General features: G+C 45.8%; 1 protein-coding gene across 2 annotated transcripts in view; it reads right to left on the bottom strand.

Annotated features, from left to right (window-relative positions):
* AHCTF1 (AT-hook containing transcription factor 1) overlaps positions 1-12,463 on the bottom strand; it is a 564,884-nt gene that overhangs the window by 504,160 nt on the left and 48,261 nt on the right. The window lies entirely within an intron of this gene.

Raw genomic sequence — 12,463 nt, 5'->3', positions numbered from 1 at the left:
CAAGAAAAACAAATCATGACCCAATTCAACACAGTACAACTCAAGAGAAGAGTTTTAGTCATAACTATATTCATCCTAGAGGAAATTTTTGTAGTTAACTCAGGCATAACATTACATATTAGGAAATATTTCTTCACAAAAAGAATGGTGGATGCATAAAACAGTCTTAGGGGAAGTGGTGGAAACAGCAACAATTCAAATAAAGCAAGTTTGCTTACTGTAAACGTGGTTCTCCATAGAATTATGCATGACACATGAGCAGCAGCATCCAATGGCACCAAAAAGGATCCACCTCTCTAACTTAGTAAAGTTTTACAATCTAGCATGCACAGGAGTCCCCACACATGCATTGCCTTGTGAGCCCCTCAGTTGTTTGTAGAGTTTAGCTTTAGTTAGGTAGTCAACTCTCCAGAGAGGCGGGAAGGTATTAAGCATGTCTAATTCATCCTGCAGGTCTACGGAGAATCCTGTTTACAGTAAGAAAACTTGTTTGTGTCCAAAAACATGAGAAAAGCAAGTCGATTGACAGGTGACTCCACAGATTGAATAACCCGTCTTCTACTCTCTGGTCTCGAGACCACTGATGAGGGCCGAAAAACTGAGGCAATCCACAAGCATATTGAAAATCCTAAGAAAGTAGGTTGCTTGGAAAAAAAACCTCTGTAGCTGCAAGCCCAAACCCGAATTCAGAGATTTTTGGCAGAGTGTCCATGATCCTGTGCCCCCTTTCTTTATTCATGTAGAACATCGCTACTTGGTTGTTTGTCTGGATAAGAATTCATTCCCTCAGGCGTTGCAATTCAAGCTATGAGTCAGGTGGCTTGCAGCTCAAGCAGGTTGATTTGAAACAGAGGTTCCGTCACTGACCAGATCGCATGACTTGGAAAGGCACCCATGTGCGTGCCCCACCCACCAGTGAACATGTCTATTGCTAACGCTACCTAATAAGTCAGAAGTTGAAGAGGAGCCCCCGTTTCCAGGACCTTTGGATCTAGCCACCAAAAGAGAGGTTTTCATCTCTGCAGTAATCAAGATTTGACAAGGGCTGAAGCATTCGATTCCACTGGGCATGGAGGCCCCACTAGAGAATTCTCATGTTGAGGTGCATCATTGGATCCTCATACACCACTGCTACTATATGCCAGAGGACAACCCAGGACTTCTCAGGCTAAGACCTGATCCCACTGCTGTAAGTTCTGGATCAAAGTCAAAGACAGAATGTACAATCAGATGGAAGGAATGCATTCTTCTCCAGAGAAGAAGTTCATTCCCTGACAGAAATTGATTCTTTAGGTAGGAACAAGACTAGTCTTGGCAAATGAATTAGATGGACCATCTTCTAGGTCCTATCAGTAGCCTAAGACAGCCAAAAATTTGCTGTCGATGAGATGTGTCACTGCTACAGCTATTCATTTCATGAAGACGCACAGGGTCACTGAAAGCCCAAGGGAAAGAACTTTGTTTTGGAAATAAGAGGATGAATCCATCACAAATCTGAGATACATACCCAATCTCATTATAAGTGAGAATATGCATTTTTCAGATGCAGGACATACATCCAGTCTCACGCTTGAATGAAGGGAGAATGGGATGGAGGGAGTTCATGTTGAACTTCTCCATAACAGAATCTTGCTCATAAATCCAGGATAGATCTCAATCTCTCTCCCCCTCGGCTTCTTGGGGATAAGGAAATAGTGAGACTAGAACCCCTTGCCAAGGCCTTTGGGAGGGATAGATTATATCACCTGCTGGTGGAGAAGTGACTCTACCTCACAACAGATCCAGACTCAAGACTAAACATTGGTGCAGCACTGGAGGACAATTGTAGTGTAAACTGTAACCAGATGCCACGATTTTGAGGACCCAATGGTCATTGGTGATCTTCTGGGAAAAAGTGAAGCCTTTCCCCTACCAGACGGGTCACAGCTTGAAGATTAAGTCTCATCAAAAACTAGGTCTGGGTTTAAGCTGGGCCTGTTGTGGCTTCTTTGGCTGACATCTCTCATGCAGATGACTTCATGCTGGAAGCTGCTGTTGCGTTAACACAGGTAGTGCATGATGCCCCTTTCACCAATTTCAGCGATGTGTCTGGAAGGAGTGTTTAAAAGCAAAGTAAGGGGGCGCTAGCGAGCAGCACAGCAATATGGTCACATGATTTAACTGCTCCTCACTACCCCTGGCTTAACACAGCATTTTTTTATTTTATTTTTTAGCAGAATCAGCCCTACGTGTGGAATCCGGCTGGAAACGAGTGCGGAACTAGTATAGGATGGCAGCGTGACCTGAAACAATTTGCTTTCAGCAAAATCGCGGAGGAGCTGCTACCCAACAGCGATGAACAGGCCGAGAAGGCAGCAAGCCCTGCGGATATACCAGCTGAACGTGGCTCGAGTCCTGCCAATTCAGAGGAACAGTTCATCGCGGCATCTCATTTAGATTTCCCTACCAGATCGGAAATGGTTCATTGAATTGAGAGCTGATTTAAAATCACATAAAGCAGAAATTCTGGAGTCAATTACTAATATGAGAGAGAACCTAGATGCGCTAGAGCACCGGGTGGATGACCTGGATGTCCGCGTGGAGGGCCAGGGCGCCATTACAGATACTCTCTCCAACAATAACTCTAAAATGTCTAAAGAAATGGAATTGCTATCTGAGAAGGTTGAAGATCTGGAAAATTGCTCAAGACAAGCGAACTTATGCATTAAAGGAATTCCAGAAACGGAACCATTCCAGGACTGCATGGTTACCGCCAAAGCTCTTTGTCAGCACATATTATTGGCCAACAACGCACTTAAAGAAGGTGAAAGCGGAGCTCCCTCAATAGATCTCAAGAAGGCTCACAGGGCACTGGGCCCTAGGAAAGAAAATCAACATCGAGATGTGATTATCAAATTCCACCACTTTCAGATTAAAGAAGAAATATTAAGGGCGGCAAGAGCGCAGCCTCATTGGAAATGGCAAACCCTGGATATTACAATCTATAAATGATCTAGCGCCTTCAACACTGCAGAAACGATATCAATTGAGAGAGGTTACCACAGCATTACGAAATGAAGATATTTGTTACCGATGGGCGTTCCCGTTCGCCCTTATTTTTCAACGGAAAGGGATCACATACCGGGTAAAAGCTTTATCTGAGGCTGTTGATTGTTTTAAGCAAGCCGGTATGGAGGTGCCCTTCACTGCCCCCAACACACAACAACAAGTCTCAGCAGCCGCGATGACTCCAAGATGGTGCGACCAGGACCCGGCAGGGGCAGACTACGCAGACAACAATCTCAAGCTGCAATGGTGGCCGATGGCCAGGGATGAAGGATTTTGATGATCCTACATGGAGCGTTAGTTTCCAGCAATTGAACTTCCCAAAGGCAAGGTAAGTTTAATTGGTGATTTGGACTTGGACAGTCCGGGGCTAATTAGGGCTAAAGCGTACACTACAGAAATTTGCCGTTCTTATTTTCTGAAGTTTTCATTTAAGGGGGGGAGGGATGGTTACTTCTAGGCTCTGCATTGTAAGACGGGCTCCTCCAGGACTGTGGTTCGCGAAGTAACAGCAAACTCCTATAATATGAAGGGGGGAATTTGGCAGATATCCTGTTTTCTGTATGCTGTTATTGCTTCCATGATTTCACTTGGGTCTCTCCTCTCAACTTTTCACATTTATTTGGGAAATGTATGTCTTATAGCCTGATGTTGGTATGTACTCAACTATCATAATAGCCGTACTTTGCTATCTTTCTTATGGACAACATAATTTCACTTAATGTAAAAGGCCTTAACACTTATAGGAAGCGATTTCTGCTTAGGAAAGAACTGCTATATCTTAAGGCAGATATCGCCTTTATCCAAGAGACACACTTAAAGCGCAGACACAGCCACTTGCTAGGATGTAAAGAATTCCCTCTCGTATACACAACAGCCAGGGGGACCCCACAAAAATACACAGGGACTGGAATTTTGCTCTCCTCTCAAATGGTATTTGACATGATTTCCCATAATGCGGACCCTTATGGGAGATTTATACTACTTAAAATACGTGTTGGTTCCCAGGTATATGCCTTAGTGTCCCTCTAGGCTCCTAATAGGGATCAGGCTGACTTTCTCAGAGCTGTGCAGGCCCTTTTACTGTCTCATGCTGAAGGGGCTCTTGTCATAGGCGGGGATTTTAATCTAACTTTAAGCCGTGGTCTAGATAATTCTACAAAGCAAATAGCCACACAACCAGCTCTTAGGAACCAGCTTAGGGGCATTATGGATGACTGGCAATTGATAGAAGTCTGGAGAAATAGGCATCCACACTCTCGATCATTCACTTTCTACTCATCCCCTCATGGCAGTTACTCTCGAATTGATTATTTTTTGGTTGATAAATTATTATGTAATCAGGTTCGATGTACGGACATCGAACCGATAACTTGGTCCGACCATGCACCCATCAGTATAGAGGTTAATCTGGGTCAGAAGGATGCTGGAGCACGATTCTTTTACATGATGCTAAATTTACTCATATGCTGGACTCCCAACTGCAGGAGTATTTCTCCATCAATGCGGGCCCAGACACGTCCCCTGTACTCTGTGGGACTGCTCCAAAGCGGTAGTTAAAGGTATCTTTATAGCCAGAGCCACAGACTACAAGAAAGGGAGGAACTCATGGCACAAATTGGTCAGCTAACCAAGGTTCTTATGCAATCCCAATCCCAGAACTGTTATAAAAAATTATTGGCCCTTAAAGCAAAACTTCAGCAATTGGATAACAAGCAACTGCTTCATGCACTGGATATCACTAAACAGATTTACTATGAAGGGGGGGACAAGGCGAGGAAGCTCCTAGCTCAACAATTAAAAGCTAAAGTGTCTCAAAATAATATATCTAAGATTACAGACTCATCAGGTTTAGTATTAACCGATTCCACGGGGATTAGAGAAGCCTTTTCCTGCTTTTATAAAAAGCTCTACAGCCCAGAGGAATCTATCCCTACTTCTGAAATAGACACCTACCTGGAATCGGTGGAGCTTCCATGCCTCACCAGTGAATCACAACAAATGCTGGAAGCATCCATCACTGTTTTTGAAGTAGAGGAGGTGATTAAATCTCTGAAACTAGGCAAGTCCCCTGGGTTTGGATGGCCTCTCTGGGGCATACTATAAAAAATGTATCAATACGGTGGTGGAGCCCTTAACTAAATTACTTTAATAGTCTTCGGGAGGACGGGACCATAGCCCAACAAGCTAATGTAGCGGGAATAACAGTGATTGCTGGCAGGAACCCCACTCAGTGTAGCTCCTATAATCCCATATCCTTAATCAACGTGGACTTGAAGATACTAGCTCGACTGCTTGCATTTAGGTTCAACAAAGTCTTACCCAACTTAGTGCATTCAGATCAGGTTGGCTTCGTACCACAGAGAATGGCTGCAGATAATATCAGGAAAGTTGTAGACCTAAAATGATGGGTACAAGAGGCGGGAAACCTAGCAGTCTTGTTATCCATCTATGCTGAAAAAGCTTTCGATCTCGTCCACTGGCCTTTTCTCTTTCACACCTTGCGGAAACTGAACTTTGGTCCCCAATTCCTTAATTGGGTACAACGCCTTTATGACCACCCCCAAGCTAGGGTAAAAGTGAATAATGGCTATGGAAACCCCTTTGATATCGGCAGGGGAACCCAACAAGGATGTCCCCTATCCCCCTTATTATTTGCATTATATCTTGAACCTCTCACCACTCGTATTCGCACAGCTACTGATATAACTGGAGTTACCCTGGGGGACAGGCATTATAAACTCTCTTTATTTGCAGACGATGTCCTTATGATCCTTACTGAACCTGCGCGTTCTCTGCAGGGAGTGATGAGAGAGCTAAACAGCTTCAGTAATGTGGCGGGGCTCCGAGTCAATTTAGAAAAATCAGAATTGTTAAACTTTAACTTAAACCTACAGGAACAACAATCCATTACAGATCAGTTCCCTTTCAGATGGGCCAAAGATCACAAAATATTTAAGTATTTTAATCTCGGCCAATTTGTCCGAATTGTTCTCCCTTAATTACAAACCATTGGATACTAAATTGACCACAGACCTTAGTAGATGGAATAAATCCGCCTTCTCTTGGCTCAGAAGGATCGCCATCATAAAAATGACCATCTTGCCAAAATTTTTGTATTTCTTCTCGTCTTTGCCGGTATTTATTCCATCTACTATTCTTCGAAATTGGCAGAAGAAAGTCTGACTTTATCTGGAGAAGACGACCTCCCCGAATAGCCAGATCTGTATTATACTTGCCAAAGATCAAGGGGGGTATGGCTGTGCCTAATTTACACTGGTACTATAGTGTGGCGCAATTGAGGGCGATTCTAGATCTCCCTCGACAGGTAGCCCCGAAGCAGTGGGTTCATATTGGGCAAGCAATAGTGGGCCCCATGGAAGTATCAGCGCTACTATGGCAACCACGTAATACCTGGCATGTCAATAATCATATCCCTTGGTCTCTGGGAGTCACTTTGCAGATTTGGGCACAAATTAATCAAAAGCTGGTGGGTAAATATCGGTATTTGTATCAATCCTCCTTAATGAACAATACTCTGTTAGCTACTGGGTTTCAATCTCATCGTATGCAATCCTGGTGGGAACAAGGAATCTCCACGGTGGGTCACTTACTCCAAACAAGGCACGCTTCTTACTAGAGATCGGTTATCAGCATTAGAAAACCTGGACCACCGGGACTTTTTGATGTATGAACAAGTAGTTCACGTTATCCATAGCATTATTCGAAATGATTCACTGAGACCGGGTAGATCACTACTGGAAACATTTTCTTAAAGGAGATGCCCTGAAGGGATCAATTTCCAAGCTTTATCAATTATTCTTCCCCCCCACCCCCCCTTGAACTGATGACATGCAATTATAGGGTTCACTGGGAAAGGGATCTTGGCAAACAATTATGCTCGAAGATGTGGGGAGAAATCCTATTTCTTGCACACCATTGCTCTATATCTGCCAGGTTACAGGAGAACTGTTATAAAATGATTTTTAAGTGGTACCTCACTCCGGAAAGAATACACAGGTTCTATCCTCATATTTCAGATAAATGCTGGCGAGGCTGTGGAGCTGAAGGCACCTATCTACATATTTGTTTTCCTTGTTATATGTAACTGCTTTTCTGCACTTTTGTTAAATGGTAAAGTTTCACCCTTGTTTCTTGTGAACCAGCATGATGGGACCACCGTCTTGAATGTTGGTATATAAAAAACTTAAATAAATAAATAAAAATTTGGTGGTCCTGTGCCTGCATTAAGCCATTCTGGGATGAAGTATTCCACAGGACCAGCGACATTATAGGGGTGGCACTGGACCCGTTGGCCGAATCGGCCTTATTGCATGTGTTGCCTGAAACACTAGACAAATTTCAGAAGAAATTCTGTACCCAGGTATTCATAGCAGCTCGTAGCTTGTTGGCTCTCCGATGGAAGACAGACCAACTTCCTACAGTTACAGAGGTTATTGCAAAATTGCATACATTTTGTCACCTGGGATCCCTCACAGCTGATAAACATAATCGACATGCTTCCTTCCACAAACTTTGGCAGCCTTTTACAGAATATATTACACGGCTTTAATATTTTTACCATTTCTTTTTTCTTTCATGCATTGCCACTCAGACACAAGCAACTTCAACATAGCGAATAAGAAGGCATACAAGGATTTTGGTTCGCAGAGACACACCTTGTGCTTTATTGATGTTAATATTGCTCTGTAGTAGATAAATCTATATTTCATTGTTTTTACAAATATATCTGGAATGTTTCGTAGGATTCTGTCGACCCAGGGGGAGGAGGGAGGGGGGAAGGTTTCAGGGTGATAACATATAAAGTTCAGATCAAGTTACTTATTATGCTGTTTGTCATTGAATACATGTTCATGTTTCAATAAAAACTTAAATTTAAAAAAAAAAAAAAAGCAAAGTAAGGACACCTACAGGTACAACTGCTTCGCTTCCATCAAGAGGGATTGAATGGCAGCATGTTGCTCCTTAACCTGGACAGCTGTTTACCTAATCTTGACCCCCAAAGAGAATATCTCCAGACCACATGACATCAGCCAACTTGTCATGAACTTTTTCACTACAAGCTAGTGACTCAACTATAGGCCATCCAGTCTTCTTTGATAGTTGCTGCAGAAGATTTTGCTGTCATCCTGAGTGATTGATACACTGACTGGGAAAGATAGCGTTTGCACTCTTCTGCATCCAGAAAAGCCCACCGATAGCCTTCCTGCTTCCCATTGAATCTACCAGAGGCTTTAATGCAGTTGTTTAAGTAATGTATCATACAGAATTAGTAGGCCGCAATGCAGGCATTGGGCTCTGAAAGAACTTCTTAAAACTGTCCAACAACTTTGGGTCCTTAACCCAAAGGGTGTTGGTAAAGATTCTGGTCCTTAGCCAGTATCACTAGCTAAGGACTAAACTCCACTATCACTGACTAGTGTGGTAGATGGACTACGCCAAACCCCAGAGCCCATTTGCATTTAAGGTCTAGTTTCCTGGCTACTGGAGAACATAAAGCAGGACTTTCCCATATTCTTGATTGTAAATCCAGCATAACAATCAATTGGCACAACTGAGCATATCAGATTCATAGTTGCCAAACCAAGTCCATGATCCAGGTTGTGAGACTGAGATAAGGACAACAACATGGAGGGAGGCAAGTGTAATGAGTTACCTTTGAGGGCCCATAAAGTCTGTAATGGACCTCTTGCAACCACATATGGTGTGTGTCTTTGAAGCCACTAGAGGTGGCCAACTTGAAACTGAACATGATTTTGTATTTTTGATAGCAGAGAAAGTAGTGTTGAAGGGCTACCAAGTGCAGGCAAAATGCCAGTGATTAAAAAACTTTGTATCCAGCTATAAAATAAGTGTTATTCTAGCACAGCGCTTCTCAACCGGTGTGTCGCGAGTAGTTGCGTCGCGTGCTCCCAGTCTCTCCCACTGCTCTTCCTTTCCTTCTGTCGTTGCCACCGGGCTATCAGTACATTCAAGCCCAGTGGGAACGGCAGTGGTGGTAGAAGAAGCAGTGGCACCTGCAGCTGGCCTTTTCTGCTTCCCGAGCGCGCCCCCCCCCCCCCCCCCAATGACCCAGAACAGGAAGTGATACGCGGTGCGCGGGAAGGAGAAAGAGCCGTGCCGTGTGGAAAAATAGCACCGGCGGCATTGGCCCCCAAGCAATTGAAGCAGCTGGTAACCGGGAAAGGAGACAGCAGCATGAGCCTCCCGCGGCCGATGTGATTCTTCTTTCTTGGCCTGCAGGGGCTGGAGGAGGAGGTTGCTGCAGCTACCATTTGTGCTCGGGGGGGGGGGGGGGGGGGGGGGGGAAGAGGAAGTGAGTGAGAGAAAGAGAGAGAAGCAACAGATGACTGATGTGTATGTGAGAGTGTGAGACATTCTACTGCTGCTTCTGGTGTGTGCCACGGCCTGCATGGAAGGGGAGTAGGAGAGCTGCTGGAGGGGGTAAGTAAATGTAGCTTTTTAAGTTTATTTTTCTTGACTGACTGCCAAATTAAATATTTAATATTATGTGATATCTGCTTTTTTGAAATATTTTATTGGTGTTTGGAGAATGTTTAATAGTTTTTATGAGTTTTTAATTGTTGGATGTTATTCTGTTCATAGCTGTTTTGAAACATGTAAGCATTTATATCAGTCTTATTTGTTGTGTTTTCTCAAGAGGACATGCATTGGTGGTAAACTGCTGTCTTTTCATAAGTAGGGCTATTGAGCCTGGAAGAAGGAGTTTGAGTTGCTGTTACTGAGATGACACCAGAACCAGAATATCTTTTTTGTAGGGTGAGTTGTATAGGGAATGTTATAATTCTGCTTTACATCCATTATTGTGGGTCGGGGGGTTCCCATGGATGCAAACTGGAGAGATTACTTACCTGATAATCTCGTTTTCCTTAGTGTAGGCAGATGGACTCATTACAAATGGGTATAGTGTGCTCGTGCTAGCAGTTGGAGACGGATCTGACGTCAGCATGGGTACATATACCCCTGCAGGAAGTGCAGGCGCTCAGTAATCTTCCTTGCAAAAGCTTTATGGATATATGTGTGACTGACCGATCAATTAACTGAACATGATTAACCTTACTGATTGACAGTAGCTGGAGACCGCCAGTGTTCTCAACCGGAAGGCGTCGACACCCGGCAGGGTGGATGCCCAATGTAAGGAAACATAGCTTTCCTTGAAACGGTGAATCCCTATATATATCGGCAGCCGGGCGGATGCTGAGTCCATCTGCATACACTAAGGAAAACGAGATTATCAGGTAAGTAATCTCTCCATTTCCTAGCGTATAGCAGATGGACTCATTACAAATGGGATGTACAAAAGCTACTCCCGGACTGGGTGGGAGGCTGCCCGAGGTCCGTTTAGGATTGCCCTTGCAAATGCCGTGTCCTCCCTGGCCTGGACGTCCAGACGGTAGAATCTGGAGAAGGTATGGATAGAGGACCACGTTGCCGCTCTGCATATCTCCGCAGGCGACAACATCCTAGTTTCTGCCCAGGAGGCCACTTGTGCTCTGGTAGAGTGAGCCTTGACCCGTAGAGGTGGTGGTTTTCCCGCTTCTACGTAGGCCGCCTTGATAACTTCTTTGATCCAGCGGGCAATAGTCGCCCATGAAGCCGCTTCACCTTGCCTCTTCCCACTGTGAAGGATGAACAGGTGGTCCGTCTTTCGTACTGTTTCCGACATTTCCAGGTATCTGGACAGCAGCCTGCCGACGTCGCGATGATGCAGTATTCGACCTTCTTCCGACTTCTTCAAACCGTCCATGGTTGGCAAGGATATGGTTTGGTTGAGGTGGAAGTGTGAGACTACCTTGGGTAAGAAGGAAGGAACCATGCGAAGATGGATAGCCCCTGGGGTGATTCTGAGAAACGGATCGCGGCAGGACAGCGCCTGTAGCTCTGAGATGCGACGTGCCGAGCATACGGCCAGCAAGAACACCATCTTCAAAGTTAACAAATGGATGGACAGGCCTCGGAGAGATCTGAAGGCGGGTCCCGCTAGGAATTCCAAAACTAGATTGAGGTTCCACAGGGGCACTGGCCACTTCAGTGGCGGGCGAATGTGTTTGACTCCTTTCAGGAAACGTGAACGCCTGGGTGTGTGGCAATGCTGTTGCCGTCACTCCTGGGGCCGTAGCAGGATAGCGCTGCCACCTGAACCTTGATTGAATTGAGGGACAGACCCTTCTGAAGTCCATCTTGCAGGAAATCCAGAATGATGGGGATTTTAGCGGCATGCGGATTGGTGCTGCGAGTTTCGCACTAGGCTTCAAATACTCTCCAGATCCTTATATAAGTTAGTGATGTGGAGAACTTGCGTGCTCGGAGAAGTGTATCTATTACCGGCCCCGAGTATCCCCTTTTCTTCAGTCTAGCCCTCTCAATGGCCAGACCGTAAGAGAGAATTGAGCTGGATTCTCGTGGAGGATGGGACCTTGTCGCAGCAGGTCCCTGTGAGGGGGCAGGGGTAGAGGATGCCCTGCCAGCAGTCTTCTCATGTCTGCGTACCAGGATCTTCTTGGCCAGTCCGGGGCCACCAGAAGAACTAGGCCTCTGTGCTGCTGAATCTTGTGTATAATGGCGCCCAGCAGGGGCCATGGGGGAAAGGCATAAAGCAGGATCCCCTGAGGCCATGGCTGCACCAGGGCGTCGATCCCGTGGGATAGAGGATCTCGCCTGCAACTGAAGTATCTGGGGACTTGAGCGTTGGACCTATCCGCTAGTAGGTCCATGCCCGGAGTCCCCCACTGGTCCACAATCATCTGGAAGGCCGTGGATGACAGCTGCCATTCCCCTGGGTTTAGGCATTCTCTGCTGAGGAAGTCTGCCATGGTGCTGTCCTTCCCGGCAATGTGAACGGCGGAGATGTCCCGGAGATTTGCTTCCTCCCAAGCCATCAGGGGGGGTTATTTCCAAGGATACCTGTCGGCTTCTGGTTCCGCCCTGTCGGTTGATGTATGCCACCGTAGTGGCGTTGTCAGACATCACTCGGACTGCTCTGTTTCGAAGTCTGTGGGCAAATCGCAGGCAGGCTAACCTGACTGCCCATGCCTCTAGTCGGTTGATGTTCCACCCCGACTCTTCTCTGTTCCACCTCCCTTGGGCGGTTAGCTCTTCGCAGTGTGCTCCCCAGCCGCTCAGGCTGGCATCGGTAGTGAGCAGGGTCCAGGTTGGGGGGGACATATTTTTGACCCCTGGCTCGTGTGCCGGGCTGTAGCCACCATCGTAACTGATTTCGTACTCTGGCCGGAAGAGGTAGATGCATGGTGTAGTTCTGTAATCGCGGGCTCCACCGAGATAGGAGGGCGCGCTGTAACGATCTCATATGAGCCCGTGCCCATGGTATCACTTCCAGAGTGGAGGCCATTAGGCCGAGGACCTGTATGTAATCCCA

The sequence above is a fragment of the Rhinatrema bivittatum genome, chromosome 3 (assembly GCF_901001135.1).
Source record: "Rhinatrema bivittatum chromosome 3, aRhiBiv1.1, whole genome shotgun sequence".
Lineage (NCBI taxonomy): Eukaryota > Metazoa > Chordata > Amphibia > Gymnophiona > Rhinatrematidae > Rhinatrema > Rhinatrema bivittatum.
The sequence above is the reverse complement of the archived record's forward strand: the minus strand, read 5'-3'. Positions and strand labels throughout refer to the sequence as shown.